A 19,474-nucleotide genomic window follows, 5' to 3' on the forward strand; every position below is an offset into this window, starting at 1 on the left:
AAGAATCAACAAGTGTCGATCCAAGGGCTCAAAACTCAGATGGGCCAACTTACCAAATTGATTTCTGAATGACCACAAGGTAGGTTGCCGAGTAACACTGAATCTAACCCAAGGGAACAACTCAATGCAATTACCATTCAAGATGAGGAAGGGTTAGTCGAACCTGAACCAGAATCGATGCAAGGAATTATGGTAAGTAAAAGCAAAGGTGAGGTAGACCACAGTGAAAAAATATCGGTAAGTAAAGAGTACAAACCTCGTGTGCCATACCCCAATGCGACAAGGAAAGACCACACAAACGAACAATTCAGTAAATTCCTTATATTATTAAAAAAAATTAAATATTAACTTACCATTTATTGAAGCTCTTTTGTAGATGCCAAACGTAGCCAAATTCTTAAAGGAGCTTTTAACAAACAAGCAGAAGTTGGATGAGGCGTCGCATGTAGAGTTAAATGCAGTTTGCTCAGCCATACTACAGAATAAGCTGGCCAACAAATTACAAGATCTAGGGAGTTTTACAATTCCTTGTTTAATTGGTAGCTTAGATGTTAATAATGCTTTGGCTGATTTAGGGGCTAATATCAATGTCATGCCTAATAAAATGTTTAAACAACTAGGTCTTGGGAAACCCAAACAAACTAGGATGAGCATTCAGTTAGTAGACAAAAAAATCAGATTTCCTAGGGGTATTATTGAAGACGTACTCGTTAAAATTGATAAATTCATATTCCCAGTTGATTTTGTTGTTCTAGACATAGAAAAGGATAGTGACCTGCCTTTCATTTTAGGAGGGTCCTTTTTAGAAACTACTAGAACCATAATTGATGTTTGTACAGGTGAACTCACACTTCATGTGGGTGAGAAAACAATCACTCTTAAAGCTCGTAATTCAAGTAACACATCAATTATCGATGGTGATTTTATAAATCGTACTACTAATACTGATCATGTAGTGAAACCTTCTTTGCAGGAAACACGTTCAAAGAACACACCTGAGCCATGTTCAAGTAACGAAAAAGACCCATCTATGAATAACGAAGGGTACAGGTCGAGGAACTAGATGAGTGGCGGACACAGAAACCAAAATCACACGATAAATTGAAACAACGCCATGACGAGCTCAATATTTCACCAAATTAACTTAAGGTTGGAGAAAAAGTACTATTACATGCAATAGACCCTCAGATTGCCACCTCTGAACCTAATAGAGAAATCCCTCTTACAGTATTTAGCATTTTCCCATACGGCAAAGTAGAGGTAATTCATCCCAAATTCGGTACTTTCAAGGTAAATAGTACTCGTCTAAAACCTTATTTTGATAAAATTGATAGCAGGGATGAGGAGTGTAAACTCCTCGCACCACCATGACCAGGCAAAAGATGGGTAAGTCGAGCTTAGATAATAAATAAGCGCTTCTCGGGAGGCAACCCGAGCACTAACGGTGTTAATTTCTTTAAATTTTAGTTTTTAACATTTAAATCCGCTAACTGAGACACTGAACACAAGTTTTCTAGAACCACACGGCCAGGCCAACGGGTGTGCCTTAGGCCGTACCCACACCACGGAAGGCAGCACGACCGTGTGATACAGTCGTGTGAAAATAGGGCAAAAATTTTTCTTGAACACGGGAGTCGAGAAGTAGAAATGGCCGTGCAACATGGCCGTGGGTGAATCTGTCAAAACAACACGGGTGTGCGACACGCCCGTGTCTAGAGGCCATGGTTGAAACTCAGAAAATAACACAGGCGTGCAACACGCCCGTGCTCACTACCCGCGGTCAAGACTGACAAAAAAACACGGGTGTGGGCATACATACATGGGCGTGGGAGAAGCGAACGAATCAGAACATGGTCGTGCAACACGGTCGTGTGCATCAACACTCCTAAAGAACATGGGCATGGGCCGAAATTCAGACACGCCCAAATTTGAAAATCACGGTATATACAGGCTAAAATTAGGGCACATGAGTGTGCCCCACAGCCGTGTGCCCCAATATCTGTACAAACCCCTCACTATTCATCATCCCCTTCCCCAAAACTCTAAACCCTAGCCGCCGCAACCCCTCCCCCACCACCGACTGACCACCTTAGCTTTCCTTTCTCCTTCATTTTTCCCCACTCTCTGTCCCTCCTCCCTTCTTCTCACCCTTGTGCACCACACGACACACCGCCCACGCTCGTGGCAGACCTCAACCGCTCCCCACCATCACACCGTCGCTCTTTTGGCCACCACTCCTCTACTAACGGTATATCATGCCGAATCCACACAGTAAGAAAACTGCCATCCCCGCCTTGAAAAAGAGGAAAGGAGCAGCATCATCCTTTGGTCCTACCGCAATGATCATACACCCATTCCTCCAATTCTAACCGAGACTACAGGAGGAACTATTTCAGATATTACAGGCCCGACCCTTAGGTGCGGGCAATTGCATTGACTGGGTCCCACTTGAACAAATCCAACTGGCTGACGCAGTCTAAGCCCTTTTGTTTACTGACCCATTGGGCCTCTTTTCCAAGATCGTCGAGCCGACGTACGTCGAGCTCACACTCGAACTCTGCTTGACCTTCCATCTTCAAGTCGTCATGACACAGTTCGATGATCCTAGAATGCTCCAGTTCCATCTTGACGGTTTAGTTCGCCAGTTAAGTGTACCTGAGCTCGATGTCGCTTTGGGGCTCTATACGGGCGAGATCATAGACGACAATGATTTTGACACCCTCCATCGTCCTATCCACTTGTCCCCCTCCAACTACTAGAGGGCCCTCGTTCCTGTTTTGGCCACCTACGACCCTAGACGCTCCAAGGCATCAGCCCTTCTTTGAGGTACTTACAGGTCATCTTGGTCCACACTCTGGCAGGGCGGCGAGAGAGCACCGGCATCGTCAATGTTGAAACCATTTTTTATTTGGTTTTAAAGAAATAGGGATCGACTTTTTAAAAAAAATTGCGGAGTCGCCACCAATCCTTTTTGTTTAGGTGAGATTGGATCACCTAATAAAATATTTTAGTCCATTTAAATCAATTTTGGCCTACATAGATTTGAAAAAACGAGTTCGGGAGCCGGTTACGTATGAGGAAGGATTAGCATCCTCACTACGCCAAAAATTGGTACCAAATCGATTAAGTACTGTCCTTATGTCTATGTTTTAAAGTGATTTTCGAAATATGGTTCCTTCTGAAACATTTGACTGGCTTAAGTTAGTCGTCAAAATTCTCTTGTTTCAAAGGAATACAGCATCGCATCCAGCATGATAGGACACGATCCATTAAACCCGATAAATTTTGACCTCCAAAAGTTTATATGTTGAAAATTACAAAAGGATACCCAATTATATAGTCCAATGAAAAACCGAAACCCAGCACGGTAGGGCACGATTCCTCGAATTTCCAAACATCAAACATTGCCTTCGTTTTAAGGAATTTTCAAATGAATAATTATAAAGCTAGCTTAAAACACATTAATTTTACTTGAAATAAAATGGAATACTTAGTTTAAAAAAGTTGAAAATTATAATGCAACATTTGTACACCAAGAGAAAAAACAATAATCACGGGATGATGTGCATGCATAAAATACAACACTTGGTAGATGAAGATAACATAACCTTATTTAGTCAACTAACAAAATAAATAATTAAATATAATTAATCAAAAAAATAACCCAATTTTTAAGCATGTATGGAGGATAATTGATATCACAATACAAAACAATGAATAAATAATATACAACGACAATGTATATAGTATAATATAAAAGCTAGTAACATAAAATGCACGAAACAAGATGGAAATTAGTAGTCAATGTTGTATGACTCGATTTTAAAATAATGGTGGGCTAATGAACATATAATATATATAATATATGGATTGATGAATTTGAAATAATTAGCGTAAAAACTAGGCATGTATATAACTATTAAAATAGATGTTCTAGTGCGAATACATTTGGATCCAAATAATATGAAAAATACAAATATTTATTGAAAAAAAGCAATACACACACAATAAAGGAAAATTTAAGTAATACATAAAATTCAAAACGATAGTAAAAATATACACATATACTAAAAATGTAATCTTGGGAAATAAATTATACACATAATAGATTAAAAACATATTTGTCTATATATATATATATGTAAATTTGAAAAGCAATTATACGTAACAATAGCATGGAGTTAAATATGTATCTAGGATCAAATATATGTACCAATATATACAAAACATTCAAACAAAATATCATAAAAATGTTAAAGTGATTTAATGTAAAAGAATTTGAACACAATGATTTTATAAAACAAAATAAAGTTATCAAAATGGCTCTACACATATGCAAAAATATTGAGAACTACAAAATAATTGGTATTACAAATCAAAAACTCGATGAGAATAATGCACGTACAAATATAGATAGAACATTTAAAGAAATATTGTGCAAAATGTTAAAAAATATAATAAAAAAAAACTTCCAACTCATTGCACAAATAAAAGCAAACAAGATCAATAAAATGGATGAACACATGTAAGAATATTAAAAGTATTTTAAAAATGGTAAGCTATACAAATAGAAAAACTAAATTAAAACTGAACTAAAATGAGAAGGATAATTCAAAAATAGAAGAAACCCAAAATAGGGACCAGCGCGTAATATGCTCAAATTCACAGGGACTAAAGCTAGAATTATTCCAGATCCCAAAACACCTCGTTGAGGCGTGGACCCAATTGTAAATAAGAACTAATTACAGGGCTATATTTTAAAAAATAAATAAAACAAACAACATCAATTGAACGATCGCGCAAAGGGGGAGGACCTAGCGCGCAATTAACCCTTTCAAACAAAAAAGACGCAGATCCGGCCTACCCATCAGGTCAACACGCGGATCCTTTCGCCTGGGACAGTGTCGTTTTGTGCTTTTTTATAAAGGCCAAATGAGGCATTCATTCAGCCGAACCAAGAAAACAACCCAAGCCTCCCCATTTTATCATCTTCAGCTGAACCCTAGATCACCACTCAAGTCACCGATTCCCATTCCCTAGGCAACGACCTGCCCATTCAAGCCCAGAGGATGATTTTTTAGCCTCAAGATCTCCTCCTGGCTTCGACTTCAACAAAGCAGAAGGAGGTCTACGGCGTATTTCCCAAGTAAGACCCTCTTTTCTTTTTTCTTTTTTTCTATTTTTCTTTCGAATATAAGAACCACAAAACCCAGACGAATGAAACTAAAAAAAAAATCCAAAGATTTTGAATCGAAAAATCACTTTTTTTTTTGGCCTTTGTGTATTTCAGTATACGTAATGTGCGTAAAAAAAATCAATACATTATTTTGGCTTTATAGTCGAAAACAGAGTAAAAAAAAATTACAAATCAATTTGTTTTTCCTCTTTGCTGTGCTGTTGTTTGTCTGTTTCTTCGCAGGTACGGAGGCCAATTGGCGCGGTGGTACGTGGCGCTTGGCTTGGGGTGGTGCGTGAAGGCCATACGGAGGTGCGCTGAGGCTGTACGAGGGTTAGGAGGCCAGCTGTGGCACAAGGTAAACCCTAGTTTCTGTTTCTAAAATATTTTGGGCCATTTGGGCTTTGAATTTTTGGACTAGGGTAGTTCGGTTTAGAATTGGGTTATTGTAAATGGGTTTAGACTTTGGGCTGTGTAAAATGGACTTGTGGACTTTATATATATATATATATATATATATTGTTATTAGGTTTCTAGTTGATGGGCCAAGGCTAAATTGGGCCTCTACAGCTGCCCCTCTTTGCTCATTGTCTATAACGAGAATATAGCAAAGACTTTAAAGAGGGCCAATTTTGCCTGGTTTTGCAGAATCTTGACCTCTTCGGTGCTTCTCTTCTTCAAGTAGCCCCACTACATCTCCAGAGGTATAAGAACTGTTGCTTTGATCTACTCCACTGTGACTACTTGTAGCTTTAACCTATTCCACTGCAGCCTCAGGGAGTTGAGGTTTGTGGCTTTAATCTAGTCTTCTGCAATTAGCTTGATCTATTCTATTGTAGCTTCAAGGAGATAAGATCTATTTATTTATCTTTAATCTGTTTTATTATAATTTTAGGGAGAAGAGATTTGTAGCTTTGATTTACTCCGCTAAAACTTCAATGAGATAAGAATTGTGGCTTCGAGCTGCTTCAATGCCATTTCAAGGAGAAGAGGTTTGTAGCTTCGATCTACTCTGCTGAAATTTCAAGAAGATACGAATGGTGGCTTCGAGCCGCTCCAATGCCATTCCGGGGAGAGGAGATTTGTAGCCTCGATCTACTCCGCTAAAACTTCAAGGAGATCTGCTATTGATTTCAACCTGGTCCACTACTGCTTAGGGGGTTAAGGTTGACCATCTTTGATCCGCTCAACTACTACTTAGGGAGATAAGATCTGTAATTTAGCCTTGTACCCTACTGCTTAGGGGGTCAAGGCTCACCGTCTTTGATCTGTTCCACTCCAGCTTCAGGGAGACAAGATTTGCAATCTTTAGCCTGTTACACTACTACTTAGGGGGTTAAGGCTTGCTTCTTCGATTTGCTCTACTACTGTTTAGGGAGACAAGATCTACAATCTTTAGCCTGTTACCCTACTGTTTAGGGGGTTAAGGCTTGCTTCTTCGATTTGCTCCACTACTGTTTAGGGAGACAAGATCTACAATCTTTAGCCTGTTACGCTACTACTTAGGGGGTTAAGGCTTCCTTCTTCGATTTGCTCCACTACTGTTTACGGAGACAAGATCTACGATCTTCAACCTGTTACCCTACTATTTAGGGGGTTAAGGCCTGCTTCTTCGATTTGCTCCACTATTGTTTAGGGAGACAAGATCTACAATCTTCAGTTGTTACCCTACTACTTAGGGGGTTAAGGCTTGCTTTCTTCGATCTGCTACTGTTTTGGGATAAGATCTATAATTTTCACCGATGTCGCTACACTGTTCTTCAGGAAACATGTCCTGTATGCCTATGTTTATGCCAAATGACTAGGATGCTATGATCAAAATGAATTAAATACTCCTAACTAGATGTGATGCTTATGTCAAATAATTATGATGCTATGATCGAAATGAATTAAATGCTCTTACCTAGATGTGATGCTTATGTCAAATAATTAGGATGCTATGATCGAAATGAATCAAATGCTCCTAACTAGATGTGTTATGAATGTAGAAATGTCATGAGACTGATTCCTTCCTAAAATCTTAAAGTGTCATCACTCGTTATTCATCAGAGTATTATCACTGACATATTACACTGCCATCTTGTTCAGCTGGCATTCTTGATAGAAACTTCAAAGAAACAATCACTTTTTGCTCAGCAAGCTTGACCCGCTGTAATTTCAGAGTCCCTTCCACCGTACCTTCTAGGACATAAAGTTTGTATCTCCCACCGCAACTTCAGGGGAAGAATTATTATTATTATTATTATTATTATCCATCCTACTGCAACTTAGAGGTATAGGATTTGTATCGTTTTCAATCAATTTGATTTGTTACACCATTCCTTAGGCATAATGACCTTGTGTATATGTCTGATATTTGCATGAATGCAGAATATCATTTTTATTTTCTCGAGAATGATCCCCTTTTACACTTGGGTTGACATTGCTCTCTATTTGTCGAGGTGGTGTCATTGACACAATACCTTGTTTTTTGTGCAACTTATATCTTTAACAAAGAATCTGGAAAGGTAGCCACAATTTAGACTCCTATCTCTCAAATATTTCCAACCCTTAAGCTTGGTGAGTTCTAAATAATGGTCCTGTTTCAGGTTCCTATACTATTTAGAAGCTTCCAGAGTAATATGCAGAACTTCTTTTATGAAAGTATTATTGGTCCATTAATTGTTATTTCAATGCAAAATGCTTGAAAAAGATCATAACAATGAACAAGGAAATTGATTGGGATGATATCTCGAAATGAATGAATTAATCAAAGATTACAAATGCAATAAGAAGGAAATTAACTCAAAATGAATAAGTTAATCAAATATAGCAAATTAAAAATGGATAAAATGGAAAACTAGATGCCCCAGATATCGTAGCTTCAGCTTCTCTGTACCAACTTCTTGAGGACCCTTCTGAGCTCAATATGTGTTTAGGGGATCCAGAGTACTTTGTTGATGCCCCAACACGTAGCATACTTCTTCATTGTTAATTCAGGCATAGTAAGACTATTGTATGCCCCACTTTGATCCAAATTTAAGCCGCCCTTTTCGGGTTTTCAACTCAAATCCCCTTTAGCCTCAAAGTGCCCTTTGCGAGTTTTCGCCTTGGCCTCTCCTTTTTTTTTTCAAGGCGTCATTTACAGGTTTTCACCTTGGACTCTCCTTTTAGGTAGAATACTCCTCGACTGGATTTGAATTCACTGGATTGGGCAAACCTTTGCCATCAACAGCTAGAATCGATGCTCCTCTTAGAACATGCATTCTTCACTACATAAGTTCCTTCCCAGTTCGACGTCCACTTTCCTCTGAAGTCCTTTTGTATAAAAAGGATCTTTTTCAACGCCAGGTCCCCCTTATGGAATTCTCTAGGACAAACCTTTCTGACGTAAGCTCGCATCATTCATTTCTGGTACATTGGGCCATGACAGATGGCTCAACCTTCTTTCTTCAAATTCAACTGATCATATCGGGATTGGATCTATTCTGCCTGATCCAACTTCAGCTTTGACAAGACTTGGTCAAAAGAAATCTCGTCTTCAAAGCTGTTTCTACCCCATTAAGCAAACAAGCAATGCGTTGCCCCGGCGAAAGTTCTGCCCGATGTTCGATAAGTATAGAGGGTAAATGGTAACTTCTTTATGCCAATCTTTACAAGCCTCGATTATCTTCCATGATTTTTTTTTGCTGCCTGTGATATGGCGTCAGGTCTTTGAATAGACTGCAAACTTTTGACATTGTGCAGTTAGATATAATCTTTTTGGCATCTTTTTTTTTTTGGAATTTGATAACTGTCGACCTTGTAACTTTGGCATATGAAGCTACCCTCTTAGTGAAGTAATCGACGACCACAAGGATGAATCAGTGTTGGACAGAAGCTTTTGGCGAGATTAGCCCCATAACATCCATGGCCCACAGGTAAAAAATCTGTGAAGAAATGAAGGCACATAAGTCTTGTCTTCCTCCACCTGGCATTTATGGCATAACTGATACGATTCCCTTCTACGGTGGGCCAGCAAGACTCGAATCTCATGATTAGCCTGGCCATCGTAAAACCATTAGCATATGCTGCTCAAACACCTTGCAGCATCCTCACGTCTTAATAGCCCAGGATTGTCTTGACGCGATCATGCGAAAACATCTTTGAATTGGAAATAACTCAATGATGTCTCACTTTTCCTTTGTGGTGAGCTAGGCTTTGATCTTCACCTCTTTTCTTCTCTTTGGTTCGCGATGTCCATTGCCCCTTTGTAAGGTAGGATCTATTTCTCATCTTGTTCTACCATCCTTGACAAATTAGGAGATAGGCTGCAATCTCTATCATCTTCAAGGTCTTGAGATCTCTCTAGACATATATCTTACTCAAAAAGAGACTCGGAATCAGTGACAGCGTCACTCCCGTCATTGATATCTGGAGACCTGCTGTAGGTACAAAGGCAGTTTTCAAAGAATAAATGATTCCAAGGATGATTATTTATATGGTATGATCATGAATGAAAAATATTCGAAAGAATGTCCAAAAAATAAAAGAATCTAAGGATAATTGTTTGCACGGCATGAAATGAAAGAATAAAAGAAGATTTACTCAAAATGATAACAAACATGCATTTTATTGAAATAAAGAATCTAAGGATTCTTGTTGCTTCTAGGCTTAAAGCAACAAGCGTGTTTTGAATATTACTTTAGATTAACTTTAAAAATATAGAGGTCTCTTCCACAGTCTTATGGTTCAAAACATTCCCAAGTATGTAAGGGGCAGATGCTCGAAAAATTCTACTCCTGGGTTCCCTCTTCTGATACATCATTAACGTTCAGATCCCCCAATATCAGGTCTTATATCAGGGTCTTGAGCTCGATGCACCCTTAGATCTCATGCCCTTATCCATCATGGAACTCATAATGTTTACCCCTTTAACAGAAAGGTTGGGTAACAAATTTTCTTCATCAGAGGGATCATCAAATTTCACGATACTCAATTTGATAAATCTTTCAATTAGCTTTTTAAAAGCAGTACAGTTCTCGATGGAATACCCCATGATTTTTGCATGGTATTCATATTGGCCACTTGCATCGTACCAATTAGGGTATGGAGGCTGTATTGGTTCTATGTAAAAATGGGATACAACATGTGCGTCGAACAGAATGAGGTATAACTCCTTGTGCATGATTGGGATGGGCGTGAATTGGGATTTTTCTAAGTTTGGTCTTTGATTGGGTTCTTGCCTTGGGAAGGCCTGATGGTTGGGAGTTACCGTCTTTGGCTGGCTTACTATAATCAGCTCCGAACAACCCTTGTTATACCTACTCACACTACTTTCTTTCTTTTCCTTCTTCTTCAGGGCCTTTAAAGTCCACTCTCTCCTTTCCTTCGTTTCTACCAAAACAATCGGTTTGGCTTGATCATATTCTGGACTAAAACTTGAACCCATCGAGAAGTTCAACAGTGCCGAGGTATCAGCCTGATATTGGGGTCTGATAATGACGGGTACCCCTTGCATGTCTGGTTGGGTCAGGACGCTTATTAGGGTAAAACCTGGGGAATAGATGATGTTATCAATATCATCCTCACAATTGACCACTGGGCCACTCCTTTTTTCAAATTCTCCTGCCAGTAACTGGGTTATCTGGCCCATCATATTTTCTTGGAGTTTCAGCATTTGTTCCCACATATCTTGTTGAATTTTGGTAAATTGCTCTTGCATCTATATTTGCCTTTGCTCGATTCTCTCCAACCTTTGGTCCATGTCCTTTGTCGGTTCTGATATAATTTTACCTAATTAGGGTCCTTTTGGGAAAATCTAATGCAAATGATGCAATGCAATGCAAATGCATGTGATGAATGCAAAGGAAAGAAAGATGTTGATTTTGAATTCAATTCCCTTAGAACAACTTTTCTAGAAAACAAATTCTTTTACATAAAACGGATTACGTATATGGCCTTGCTTTCATATTCCAGGCGAAGACACTGATCCCTTTTCATCGTGAAAGTCAAATCTCGCAAGCTTCCAATAAATGCCTCTACTAGCACCTTTTTGCATGATCCAGGCTACGATTTCCTATCCTCGCAATGTTGATTAGCTCCTTTAAGAAAGTCGGGATGCGACGGCTTTTGAATAATCTTTATCAGCTTGAATCCTTAGGTAAAGTCTTGTTTTCCTCCGCGAACTGTTAGCCTTCTTCAGTCGTGTTCACTTGGACCATATTCAGACAACCGTATTGTAATCCACTTTATCAAGAACTCATTTTCTTATGACAAACTATTCTATTTAGCAATCAAAAATGAATCAACACCTCCTTTCTATGATGATGTAATGCAATGCAGTCATAAACAAATAAAAACAAAACACGTTAGTATAGAAATAAATAACAAATAAAGTACCTATTCGGGTGGCCACTAAATTTGGGCAAGGTCCTACGTAAGGTGGACTCTCAAGGCTCACTATATGTGGCTCGGTTCTAGGGAGAGGGTACCTGAACCAACAGATTCCTCAATCCTCACCCATTATAGGCTCATATGTATTGAGTTCAGTTCAAGGGAATACATTTCCCGATGACCATGCGGAGATGAAAATCTCACGAAATCATACGTACGGATGTATCCCGGAAGTAATCCACTAGCCCATGCGGAGATGAAAAGCTCACGAAGGCGTAGTTTCTCACTCCCACTTAGTGGGTGTGTCCATATCGGTCATGCAATGCAATGGAAGAGTACACTACAAAACTCGAACAACAACAATCATGCAAACGAATACAACAAAGAATCAAATCAAAATTTCAATTTTAGACAAAAGGATAGAAATTAATCAAATTTATGGCTTGACTCTCTTGTTCATTCCCTAGCGGAGTCGCCAAGCTGTCAAAACCATTTTTTTATTTTGTTTTAAAAAAATAGGGATCGACTTTTTAAAACAAATTACGGATTCGCCACCAATCCTTTTTGTTTAGGTGAGACTAGATCACCTAATAAAATATTTAGTCCATTTAAATCAATTTTGGCCTACGTAGATTTGAGAAAATGGGTTCGGGAGCCATTTACGTATGAGGAAGGATTAGCACCCTCACTACACCCAAAATTGGTACCAAATCGATTAAGTACTGTCCTTATGTCTAAGTTTTAAAGTGATTTTTGAAATATGGTTCCTTTTGAAACATTTGAATGGCTCAAGTTGGTCGTCAAAATTCTCTTGTTTCAAAGGAATACAGCATCACATCTAGCACGATAGGACACGATCTTTTATACCTTCGAAAACACGATAAATTTTGACCTCCAAAAGTTTATATGTTGAAAATTACAAAAGGATGCCCAATTATTTAGTCCAACAAAAAATCGGAACCCAGCACGGTAGGGCACGATTCCTCGAATTTCTAAACATCAAACATTGCCTTCGTTTTAAGGAATTTTCAAATGAATAATTATAAAACCAGCTTAAAACGCATTAATTTTACTTGAAATAAAATGGAATACTTTGTTTAAAAAAGTTGAAAATTATAATGCAACATTTGTAGGCCATGAGAAAAAACAATAATCACGGGATGATATGCATGCACAAAATACAACACTTGGTAAATGAAGATAACACAACCTTTTTTAGTCAACTAACAAAATAAACAATTAAATATAATTAATCAAAAAAAATAACCCAATTTTCAAGCATGTATGGAGGATAATTGATATCACAATACAAAACAATGAATAAATAATATGCAACGACAATGTATATAGTATAATATAAAAGCCATTAACATAAAATGCACGAAACAAGATGGAAATTAGTAGTCAATGTCCTATGAGTCAATTTTAAAATAATGGTGGGCAAATGAACATATAATATATATAATATATGGATTGATGAATTTGAAATAATTAGCATAAAAACTAGGTATGTATATAACTATTAAAATAGATGTTATAGTGTGAATACATTTGGATCCAAATAATATGCAAAATAAAAATATTTATTGAAAACAAAAGCAATACACACACAATAAAGGAAAATTTAAGTAATACATAAATTTCAAAAGATAGTAAAACATATACACATATACTAAAAATATAATCTTGGGAAATAAATTATACACATAATAGATTAGAAAACACATTTGTCTATATATATATATATGTGGAAATTTTAAAAGCAATTATATGTAACAATAGCATGGAGTTAAATATGTATCTAGGATCAAATATATGTACCAATATATACAAAACATTCAAACAAAATATCATAAAAATGTTAAAGTGATTTAATGTAAAAAGAATTTGAACACAATGATTTTATAAAACAAAATAAAGTTATCAAAATGGTTCAACACATATGCAAAAATATTGAGAACTACAAAATAATTGGCATTACAAATCGAAAACTCGATGAGAATAATACACGTACAAATATATATAGAACATTTAAAGAAATATTGTGCAAAAGTTAAAATAATATAATAAATAAAAAACAACTTCCAACTCATTGCACAAATAAAAGCAAACAAGATCATTAAAATGGATGAACACATGTAAGAATATTAAAAATATTTTAAAAATGGTAAGTTATACAAATAGAAAAACTAAATTAAAACTAAATTAAAATAACAGGGATAATTCAAAAATAGAAGAAACCAAAAATAGGGACCAGCGCGTAATGTGCTCAAATTCACAGGGACTAAAGCTGGAATTATTCCAGATCCCAAAACACCTCGTTGAGGCATGGACCCAATCACCAATAAGCACTAATTATAGGGCTAAATTTAAAAAAATAAATAAAACAAACAACATGCGATTGAACGATATCGCAAAGGGGGAGGACCTAGCGCACAATTAACCCTTTCAAATAAAAAGAAAAAAGTGGATCTGGCCTACCCATCAGGTCAACATGCGAATCCTTCCCCCCTGGGATGGCGTCGTTTTGTGCTTCTTTATAAAGGCCAAATGAGGCCTTCATTCAGCCGAACCAAGAAAACAACCCAAGCCTCTCCATTTCATCCTCTTTAGCCGAACCCTAGATCCCCACTCAAGCCATCGATTCCCATTCCCTTGGCAACGACTTACCCTTTCAAGCCTAGAGGACGATTTTTCAGCCTCAAGATCTCCTCCTAGCTTCGAATTCAACAAAGCAGAAGGAGGTCTATGGCATATTTCCCAGGTAAGACCCTCTTTTCTTTTTTCTTTTTCTATTTTTCTTTCAAATATAAGAACAACAAAACCTAGACGAATAAAACTAAAAAAAATCCAAAGATTTTGAATCAGAAAATCACCTTTTTTTATGGCCTTTGTGTATTTCAGTATACGTAATGTGCGTAAAAAAAATCAATACATTGTTTTTGGCTTTATAGTCGGAAACAGAGTAAAAAGGAAAAAAAAAAAAGAAAATACAAATCAATTTGTTTTTCCTCTTTGCTGCTGTTGTTTGTCTGTTTCTTCGCAGGTATGGAGGCCAGTTGGCATGGTGGTTCATGGCGCTTGGCGTAGGGTGGTGTGTGAAGGCCATACAGAGGCGCGTTGGAGGCTGTATGAGGGTTTGGAGGCCAGCTGCAGCGCAAGGGAAACCCTAGTTTCTGTTTCTAAAATATTTTGGGCCATTTGGGCTTTGAATTTTTGGGCTAGGGTAGTTGGGTTGAGAATTGGGTTATTGTAAATGGGTTTGGACTTTGGGCTGTGTAAAATGGACTTGTAGACTTTATATTTTTTTTTTTGTTATTAGGTTTCTGGTTGATAGGTCCTGGCTAAATTGGGCCTCTACAGTCAACACTCACGACGCTTACTTTTTATAGAGTATGGCGAACAGGTACGCTTTGACCTTGCCTATTTCATTACCCTCACCATTAGCCATCAGACGGAGCGGCATAGGAAGGGAGTCATATCCATCAGCCCTTATGTGACTCATCTGGCTTGGTATCGGCCTCCTCAACACGGTGGTGCAAGCATCTTCCCTCACCCTTATTGGTCAGATGTCCCCACAGGGCATCTTGAGTATGCTACGTATGAGGATGATCGAGTGACAACGTAGAGTTGACCTTCCCTAGTACCGCCTGGTCTAGTTCGCCGAGGAGGAGGACCCAGAGGACATTACTGATGATGTCCCTCCATAGCACGAGGACCCACCATTTTAGCCACAGCCAATTCATCGCCCAGTTTATGCGCTACTTCATACTTTGACATCTCTGAGCGCCTTACTTGATTTGAGCAGTAGTGTTTTCAGCTCTTTGATCACATTGATGCTACTCTACATCAAATTTGTCAGCACCTTCACATCTCATTGCCACCACCACCTCACGAACCATCCGGCGATGATGATGTTTAAAGACTTTATTTCTTATTTTTATTTTCACTTTTATCTTTATTTATCTTCTTTTAATACTTTTTATTTTATCTTCCTTTAATACTATTTCATTTTTAGGTTTTATAATTTGTATTGAACAATTTATAGTTTAGGCTATTTCATTACGAGTAATTATGCTTCTTTATATTTCTTAAAGAGTTCTTGATTTTATCATAGTTATAAAGAGCTCCAAAGCTCACCATCACTTAGGAACTTGAAACTCCACTGGAAAAGGTTCTCCACGACTGCATGTCCTGCCCGACCACCATGATAACCTCTTCGCTGGACACTGTGGTTGTTGGAACCCAACCTCCTCCAATCTTATCATTGCCTTGGCCGATTATTCTCCATACCTCCAATTCAAGGATTCCATTCAACACTCAGGAAGTTTCACTTCTTTCCCTCTCTATTCTGATATTATCTTTACATCACTATTATATATCTTTGTACATTGAGGACAACATACATCTTACGTATGGGGGCGATATTTATATAAAAAAAATCCCTGAATTTTGTCTTGTTCTCACATAATCTTCTCATATCATTATTAGTATGAATTTTGATTAATTTACAATTTTTATTGATATGTCTTGAATTAAAACATAGGCATTTATGCATTGATTGTTAAACTTGATAAGTTGATTTTTTTTTTAGAACTAAAAATTTTAAGGTTGTTTCCCCAAGTTTAGGTATTATCTTGAGTTGAAATTCACATGTTTAACATCAAAAAGCCAAAGTTTTTGTGAGATCTCGAGCCTTTAGAGCATCTATTATTTCTTTCATGCTCACTTTTATTATTGCTATGAGTGCATCAATATCGAATTGTTATTCTAGAACTCGCTTGACTATGCATGTCAATACCACACCATTGATTTGATATGCCGAGATGATAAAGGCACTTAGGTTTAACCCACTTACTCCATAAAAGCCTACCATCATAATTAACCTTTAGTGAACCCTTTTGCGCCTAACAAGCCATTAATTGATTTACCCTCAATATTAACCTATAACCCATTATTGTTGAAATCCTCTAATTTAATTTTATCCCTATTTTTATTGAGATTTGATTTGAATAAATTGCTTAACTATGTTTTATTTTTGATAGCTAGCCTTTGTTATTTGATTTGTTCTTAAAGAAAAAAATACATACATACATATTAGTAGTATTTCTTTGTTTTTGAGCCTAAGTATTTAATTCCATATCTATGAAGAAAAGCTCATTTAGGAATGTAAATTTTCAATTGTAGTATTTTTCTTGTTAGGTAAATTTTTGATTCAATCTCGATTCTAACCGTCTTTTTCAGCTTGTGACCACACCCTCTAACCAAAGCCAAGCGACAACCCTTTAAATGACCTTTTGATAGTTGTATCATCCCAATATATAGCGGTGGAGATTTGATTTTCATGCAAGCCTATGGTAATAACTTTTCATATTGACTGTTGAGTGCTAAATTTCTTTTCCTTAAACACCTCGAGTGATTTGAGTGAATCTTAAGTGAGAATATGAAACTCTGTGATATTTTGAATCAAAGGTGATTACTTAGATGAGGGGAGACACCTATGTTTTCGTAATAAAATGCTCAACTTAGAATGCTTGAAACTTTGATGTTCTTCGAGTTGAATTTTCAATGTGTGACTATTTATGGATTATTTTGAGAGTCTATTGATGAAAATTATAAGTTGAGAATAATTTATTTTGATTGTGAGTTGAGGATTTTGCTTGAGGACAAGCAAACGCTTAAGTGTGGGGGTATTTGGTAAACCGTAATTTATACATATTGTTACCCTATGCTTAGCCTATTTTTGGATGAATTATCCTTATAATTGGTGAATTTAATGCTCCTAATCCTTTAATTTCATGTTTTATACTTAGGTGAGCATAGGAGAGTAAAAAGAGCAAGAAACGGGCCGAAAATGGAGAAAATGGACTAACATGTGAAATCAACACGGCCTAGACTTTCGTACATGGGCAGACCACACGCCCGTGTCATTTTAGTAAAATTGAGCACGACTTACACGGGTAGATCACATGCCCGTGTATATTTAACAGCCTTGAACACGGATTGAAGAAATCGAACACGGGTGTATCACACGGGCGTGTCCCTGTCGAGCCCAAGTTTAGTCCTATTCGGAAAAGGCCACTCTTGAGGGCTTTTGGGCATTCTAAAGCCTATTTAAACACAAGAGAGGAGGATTAAAGGGACACACGAAGTAGGAGGCAATAAATTACTCGAAGAAAGCCGATTGATCCATCTCAGAAGCTAGATTCACCTTCAAGACTGAAGATCTCCCTTCAATTCCCTTAAAGAGTTCTTGAGTTTTCTTTATGTTTTGTTATCATTATTCTTTTGAGATTTTTTCTTTCATAAATATAAACTAAACCCTCTAAATATCTAAAGGGAATGAAACCTAAGACAGATCTTGTTATTATTATCTGAATTGTATGATAAATATTTGACTTGTTCTTAATTATGAGTTCGTAATCTTGCTTTAATATTCCATGTTATTGATTCAAGTATTGATGTGCTTGTTCAAAGGAGAAAAAGCCCCTGTCTAAGAGTAGATCTAACATAATTAAGTGGAGTTGATTGCACACCTAGAGATAGAGTGACAAGATTTTTCCAGATTAGGGTGAAACCTAATAAGGGAATCCATAGATCGAGTTAATGCAACACTAGGGAGTTAATTAGAAAGAGATTTCAATTAATCAACCTAGGGTTAGACGTTGTTAGTCTCGAAAGAGGCAATAATATAAATTAGGGATTTCTACGGATCAAGTCAAGTGAATAAATCATCTGATTCAGAGTTAAATAACAAGTGAAGTCTAGGTGGATTTTTCGCTTAGGTATTGTCCAAATAATTTAGTTTTCCCAAAAGTTATTTCTCCAATTTACTTTCTATGCATTATTAGTTTAGTAATTAGTCTAGATAAATCCAAACCCCTTTATTTTTAGGCTAGATGATAAAAAGAAAGTTAATACTAGTACTTTTAGTTTCTTTGGGTTCGACATCCCGATCTTGCCATAAGCTATACTACTGTTCGATAAGGTGTGCTTGCCTTTGTCGTGATAATAGTTGGTTTTCAAGAACGAACATTCATAAATTATAAAACTTATCATGATTCATAATCACATCAATATCTGCGATTATAGATTGGAAGCCTCTGATAAATGTTTCTTAGGTCCGCAGTTTTCTGGGACTAGCCGGCAATTATAGACTATTCGTGAAAAGGTTTTCGATGATTGTGACTCTGATGACACGATTGCTTCAAAAAGATATTAAGTTCGAGTGGTCAGATAAATGTCAAAAAATTTTTGAGCAGTTAAAACTTTATTGACTGAAGCTCCAGTGTTAGTTTAGACTAAGTCGGGTAAAGAATTTATAATTTTTAGTGATGCATCATTAACCTGGGTTGTGTTTTGATGCAGGAAGGCAAAGTTATAGCTTATGTCTTGAGACAATTAAAGCCGCATGAAAAGAACTATTCGACACACGATCTAGAATTGGTTGTGATTGTGTTCGCATTGCAAAATTTGGCACCACTATTTGTTTGGTGAGAAATGTCACATCTATACCGACCACAAAAGTTTGAATTATCTGATAACTCAGAAAGACTTGAATTTGTGACAGTGGAGATGGTTAGAATTACTAAAAGATTATGACTTGGTAATTGACTATTATCTGAGAAAAGCAAACGTAGTTGCGGATGCTTTAAGCCAAAAGTCCTTATTTGCTTTATGTGCTTTGAATACACATTTGGCTTTGTCTGACAATGGTTTGTTAGTAGTCAAGTTGAAAGCGAGACCGTTGTTCATCCAGTAGATTTGTGAGGCTCAAAATTTTGACAATGAATTGCAAGCAAAACGGGTTCAGTGTGAGTCAATTTTTGATTCAGGGTTTCAAGTTGATTCCAATGATTGTTTGAGATTCAAAGATCAAATATGTGTTCCAAGAAATTTAGAGTTGATTCAGATGATTTTGAATGAAGCATATTGTAATTGTTT

This window comes from Gossypium arboreum, chromosome 4 (genome assembly GCF_025698485.1).
Source record: "Gossypium arboreum isolate Shixiya-1 chromosome 4, ASM2569848v2, whole genome shotgun sequence".
NCBI classification, from domain to species: domain Eukaryota; kingdom Viridiplantae; phylum Streptophyta; class Magnoliopsida; order Malvales; family Malvaceae; genus Gossypium; species Gossypium arboreum.